At 51.0% G+C, this 6,541-nt stretch overlaps 1 protein-coding gene across 1 annotated transcript in view; it reads right to left on the reverse strand.

Moving 5' to 3' along the window:
* Mafk (MAF bZIP transcription factor K) overlaps positions 1 to 2,125 on the reverse strand; it is a 21,879-nt gene extending 19,754 nt beyond the window's left edge. Inside the window, exon 1 of the mRNA XM_039089073.2 lies at positions 1,990 to 2,125. The gene's annotated coding sequence lies outside the window, so the exon portion shown is untranslated. The remainder of the gene's footprint in view (positions 1 to 1,989) is intronic.
* Positions 2,126 to 6,541: the final 4,416 nt, after the last annotated feature.

Consider the following 6,541-nt stretch of genomic DNA (forward strand, 5'->3'; position numbering starts at 1 on the left):
AGGGCCTTGCGCTTCCTAGGTAAGCGCTCTACCACTGAGCTAAATCCCCAGCCCCCCACATGGGGTCTTATAACTGTCTACAACTCCAGTTCCAGAGGAGCTGATACTCTTTTCTGACCTTAGAGCACCAGGCATATTGATTTATGTGCAGGCCAAACACTCCTACGGAAAATAAAAATAGATCTTAAGCCCCCCCAAACCCCAGAAAGGAAGCCTGATGCCTGGAGGAGGTAAGCTAAGACAGACACATTGCTCAGTAGAATCAAACGTCTCCCAGCCATGGTTAGTTCTTCCCCAGTCCCACCCCACCCCCACCTATAGAGAAAGTCCTGTCACACATTGCATCGGGTGTCACTCCTGGGGGTTCCCAGGGAGACCACTGACTCCAAAACCCTTCCCCCATTTCTTAGTTATTTCCCTCAGGCATTTGGGATTCAAGACGGACAGACCAATGCACAGAAGTCTCCTGAGACCAGGAGTCTAGAGGTACCTCTCCTTCATGCTATAAGCATCAACGACTCTTCCTGTCGCACTGTCGCTCCCCGTGACTGTGACGGGGAGTCATTTCCTCATGAACTGCCTAGGCTATTTTCAGACAATTGTTGAAAAGCAGTTCTCAGGCCACCAGCCAGGGCTGCCTCCCTGGGCTTCTGTTTGACAGGCAAGTTTGACTTACTGGAGACTAGCTGCCCAACAGCTCTCCGGTGTCAAGTACACAAGCTACTGGGCCATCGCTGTCTGGCCCCACCTCTGCTCCTAGAGATAGAACCTAGGATTTTCCATATTCTAGGGAAGTTCTCTACCACTGAGCCACGCCCCAGCCCCTCACTGGGGGATTCTAGGCAGGGGCTCTACCACTGAGCCACATCCCCAGCCCCTCACTGGGGGACTCTAGGCAGGACCTCTACCACTGAGCCACGCCCCAGCCCCTCACTGGGGGATTCTAGGCAGGGGCTCTACCACTGAGCCACACCCCAGCCCCTCACTGGGGGATTCTAGGCAGGGGCTCTACCACTGAGCCACATCCCAGCCCCTCACTGGGGGATTCTAGGCAGGGGCTCTACCACTGAGCCACACCCCCAGCCCCTCACTGGGGGATTCTAGGCAGGGGCTCTACCACTGAGCCACGCCCCAGCCCCTCACTGGGGGATTCTAGGCAGGACCTCTACCACTGAGCCATGCCCCAGCCCCTCACTGGTGGATTCTAGACAGGGGCTCTACCACTGAGCCACGCCCCAGCCCTTCACTGGGGGATTCTAGGCAGGGGCTCTACCACTGAGCCACTCCCCAGCCCTTCACTGGGGGATTCTAGGCTGGGGCTCTACCACTGAGCCACGCCCCCAGCCCCTCACTGGGGGATTCTAGGCAGAGGCTCTACCACTGAGCCACGCCCCCAGTCCCTCACTAGGGGATTCTAGGCAGAGGCTCTACCACTGAGCCACGCCCCCAGTCCCTCACTAGGGGATTCTAGGCAGAGGCTCTACCACTGAGCCACGCCCCCAGCCCCTCACTAGGGGATTCTAGGCAGGGGCTCTACCACTGAGCCACACCCCAGCCCCTCACTGGGGGATTCTAGGCAGGGGCTCTACCACTGAGCCACACCTCAGCCCCTCACTGGGGGATTCTAGGCAGGGACTCTACCACTGAGCCACACCCCCAGCCCCTCACTAGGGGATTCTAGGCAGGGGCTCTACCACTGAGCCATGCCCCAGGCCCCATCTACTGTGAAAAACTAGCAACATATTTATCATTCAACAAACACTTTGAAAAAAAAAGTGAGCCCTGAGGCCATGACAAACACTTTACTGACTGAGCCACTGTCAGGATTTTTGAGACAAGGTCCTGTATGCAGCCCAGGCTGGCTCAGAACTCAAGATCTTCCTCCCTCAGACCCCTCAGAGATTATAGGCATGCAGGTCACTCCTGGATCATAGGCCTCCTGAAGCCGCTGTTGCTGAGGCTTGGCAGCAGGGAATTTAATCAGCCTACCTTGAACCCTCTGTTAGGAATATTCTTCTGCAGAGGAAATCCCGGACATTTCCCTGGACTGTGGATAGGCACCAAGCTGCTCTCTTGGGGGAGACACAGACATGTTGCTGGCATATAGCTCTGGGATCCAGGTGACATGAGGCTTCTGAAACAGAGAAGCCAATTCTAAATTTAGTGGGCAGAGAGGCTGGGAAAGGAACAGCGTGTCCTGGGCATCCAAGGCACTATTCCAGGCCTCACCACTATGACACTTCTCAGCAGCTTACCCATTTGACAGGTAAGTAAACTGAGGCCAGAGATAAAACTTACATAATACTACACAGCTGGTAGGTAACTGGTGAGCTCCACCTCAACACCAGACATCCTGTGCCTAGTTGCTACCTCTACATGAGCCCCTGAAAACCAGGCCCTCTCCCGGGTAGGTTAGTGGCATTGAATGTAGACATGAGGAGACACTTAGAGGGGAGGAAGCTCCAGGCAGCCTGCAGTTTATTCCAACTGTTTATGCCTCAGGTGTCACCTGCTTCCAGTAACTAGCCGTCTGACCTTATTAGTCAGAGTTCTCTGGAGGAACAGAATGGAAAGAATGAATCTATATCTATGTCTATGTCTATGTCTATGTCTATGTCTATGTCTATGTCTATGTCTATGTCTATGTCTATGTCTATGTCTATGTATATATCTATAGATACAAACGGATTTATTAGAATGGCTTACAGGTTGTTTTAGGGTTTTACTGCCGTGAACAGATGCCATGACCAAGCCAACTCTAATAAGGACATTGAATTGGGGTTGGCTCACAGGTCCAGAGGCTCAGTCCATCATCATCAAGGCAAGAGCGTGGCATCATCCAGACAGGCATGGCGCAGGAGACACTGAGAGTTCTACACTGAGAGCTATGAGAAGACTGGCTTCCAGGGAGCTAGGATGAGGAGGGTCTTAAAGTCCACACCCACAGAGACACACTTACTCCAACAAGGCCACACCTCCTAAGTGTGCCACTCCCTTGGCCAAGCATATGCAAACCATCCCACAGGCTGTGGCCAGCTAGTCCCACAATGGCTGTGTACCAACGGAGGGTCTAAGAACCCATGAGGCCGATGTCTCAGCCATGACGTGTGAATATGAACATGCTAGGACTATGAAATGTGCCAGCCGGGCTGGAGAGATGGCTCAGTGGTTAAGGGCACCGACTGCTCTTCCCGAGGTCCTGAGTTCAAATCCCAGCAACCACATGGTGGCTCACAACCATCTGTAATGAGATCTGATGCCCTCTTCTGGTGTGTCTGAAGACAGCTACAGTGTACTCATATATATAATAAATAAATAAAATATTTAAAAGGGAAATGTGCCAGCCAAGGCATGGACTTGGTAGTAAGAGTAGGGGCAAGTGGCCAAGAGAGAGCCAGCTTCCTTCTTCCTAGCAAGACTTTACACAGACTGCCAGCGTCTCTTTCCATCTGAAAACATCTGGATTAAACTGGGCGGTGATGGTACATACTTTTAATCCCAGCACTCAGAAGGCAGAGGTAGGCAGATCTCTGTGAGTTTGAGGCCAGCCTGGCTTACAGAGTGAGTTTCAGGATAGCCAGGGCTACACAGAAAAACCCTATCTCAAAAACTAAACCAACCAACCAACCAAACATACAGACACAAAGACCTGAATTAAAAGTGCCTCTTCCCACTTTAAATGATTTAATTAAGGGAAAAAAATCCCTCACTGATGCATCCAAGCCAGGGGATTTCAGTTAATTCCAGATGTGGTCAAACTGATAACTGAGAACGTCCATCACAGGGTCTCAGTGGCCTGGGGACAGCAAGAAAATGATTGTTTCAAAGCAGTTGTGGTGGCACTCTTGTGTCATGCCAGGTACCGGAAGCAGAGGCAGGAGGATTCTAAGTTTGAGGCTAAAGTGTGCGGTCCTATCTCAAAAACAAATATAGGGGTTGGGGATTTAGCTCAGTGGTAGAGCGCTTGCCTAGGAAGCGCAAGACCCTGGGTTCGGTCCCCAGCTCCGAAAAAAAGAACAAAAAAAAAAAAAAAAAAAACAAATATAGGGGCTGGAGAGATGGCTCAGCGGTTAAGAGCACTGACTGCTCTTCCAGAGGTCCTGAGTTCAAGTCCCAGCAACCACATGGTGGCTCACAACCATCTGTAATGGGATCCAATGCCCTGTTCTGGTGTCTCTGAAGAGAGCAGCAGTGTGCACACATACATAAAAACACCACCACCATCAAAATGAAAACAAAAACAAAAACAAAACAAATCTATAGGGGCTAGAGAAATGGCTCAGTGCTTAAAAGCATGGCACACATAGCTGTGGGTACACATACCGGGCAAGGCAGTGGGGCAGAGATCAATGTCAGGTGCCTTCCCTGCTTGCTTTTCTTCCTTTCTTTCTTCTCTCCCCCAACCCCCAAAAACATAGGGTTTTCTCAATATAGCCCTGGCTGTCCTGGAACTCGCTATGTAGACAAAGCTGGACTTGAACTCAGAGATCCTCCTGCTTCTGCCTCCCCAGTGCTATAAGTAAAGACATACGCCGCCAAACCCTACTTTTTTCTTTTAAAGATTTATTTATTTTATATAACAGTACTCTGTTGCTGTCTTCAGACACACCAGAAGAGGGCATCGGATCCCATTACAGATGGTTGTGAGTCACCATGTGGTTGCCAGGAATTGAACTCAGGACCTCTGGAAGACAGTCAGTGCTCTTAACTCCTGAGCCATCTCTCCAGCCCACTTATCTACTTTTAAATTTTTTTTTTGGTTCTTTTTTTCGGAGCTGGGGATCGAGCCCAGGGCCTTGCGCTTCCTAGGCAAGCGCTTTACCACTGAGCTAAATCCCCAACCCCTACTTTTAAATTAAAAAAAATGTTTTTAGCCAGGTATGGTGGTACATGCTTTTAATCCCAGTACTCAGGAGGCAGAAACAGGAGAATTTCTGAATTCCAGAGCATCCAGGGCTACATGGGGAAACCTGTCTTGAAAAAACAAACCAAAAATGTCTTCATCCCTGGTGGATGATGGTTACAGGTCACAGGAGAAGGGGTGGGTTTGGTGTACCAACTTGCTCAAGTTCTTGGAGAGGGAGCTGGCTGAGCAGCAAGGAAGAGGAGACCAGAAGGGAGCTAGCTGGATAGAGGACAGCAGTGGTCCTGATGGAGGAGCTTAGCTCCCCTTTCACTGGAATGGATGAAGCCCGGGTCCTCAGAGAGATGCTGGGCCAGGTGAATCTGGAGTTCCTAGCTTCCTTCCTCTTCCTCAGTGTCCCCACTTCACATGTCCCTGAATGGATGCTAGGGCAGACATCTGCCCTTTATGTGCCAGAGCTTCCTCGGTGCTCTGGCCTCGCTCTGAGGATACCTGACAGGGTCTGTCTTGGCATGCCATATGGTATACCCTGTGGTGGGAGTTCCAGCAGGGATGCAGCGAGGCTTTGCAGGCACTGAAGCTGGTACCACAGAGAGGGAGAGTTGCTGCAAGTGATGTGGTGATGCTGGGTCCATACAGGGAGCCCCAGAGCCCCCGAGACACTGTCCACCACCAGGCACAGCAGTGTGAGGCTCAGGCTGGCAGATGGGGACAGCTGCTTCCTGCCACTGGGGCAGTTAGACCGCAGCAGCTGCAGGTCTGCTCAGAGTTATTTCCTAGCACCCTTACTACATTTGTTCTGCGGGACTCTGTCCAACCTTCCCCAACAGGTCCTCAAGCAGGACTCGGACTGAGCTGGACCCCACTGTCACTAGGTTAGGATCTAGTGGAGTAAACAGACTTCCCATCATTCATTCCGTCTGTTTTTTGCTTTTGTTCTGGGTCACAGTCTCTCTATGTGGCACCAGCTGTGCTGGAACTCACTAGACCAGGCTGGCCTCCAACTTGCAGAGATCCACCTGCCTCTGCTTCCCGAGCGCTGGAATTAAAGGTGTGCGCCATCACACCGGCTCATCTTTTTGTTTTTCCAAAAATCTAAATTTTATTTATTGTTATTGGGGGCGCATGGTGTGAATGCACAGGCATGCATGCCACAGCACACGTGCAGGTCAGAGGACAACTTTGTAGAGTTGGGTCTCTCCTTGCATTCTCATGTGCAGCCTGGGGATTAGACTCAGCCATTAGGCTTGCTCTGCATTCACCTACTGAGCCATCTTGCTGGCCCTGACCTTTGACTGTTATTGCAGCAGCCCTGGGGTCACCGTAGGAGAGATCCTGAACTGCAAACGTTGACAGGCATCAGGAGGCATGCTCCTGGGGCTGAAGACCAGCTCTCTGCCTGGAGTACCCTCTGTGCCAGACTGTTCAAATACACCCTTTATTCAGTCCACAAATGTTTACAATACAGCTCTGGGCTTGCTGGCACCAAGGAGGATGGCCATCGTGGGGACAATTTAGTAAGGGTGCTTGAGAGTCTTGGTCTCCAAATCCTAATTCTATACCCTTGGAATATCTGTCTGTCTGCCTATGTATCTATACATATACTCAGACGTGCACATATATGTGTATAGATATGTGTACACACACATATACACACACAAACATGGTCTCAGAGCG

Source organism: Rattus norvegicus, chromosome 12 (assembly GCF_036323735.1).
Source record: "Rattus norvegicus strain BN/NHsdMcwi chromosome 12, GRCr8, whole genome shotgun sequence".
In the NCBI taxonomy this organism is placed as follows: Eukaryota; Metazoa; Chordata; class Mammalia; order Rodentia; family Muridae; genus Rattus; species Rattus norvegicus.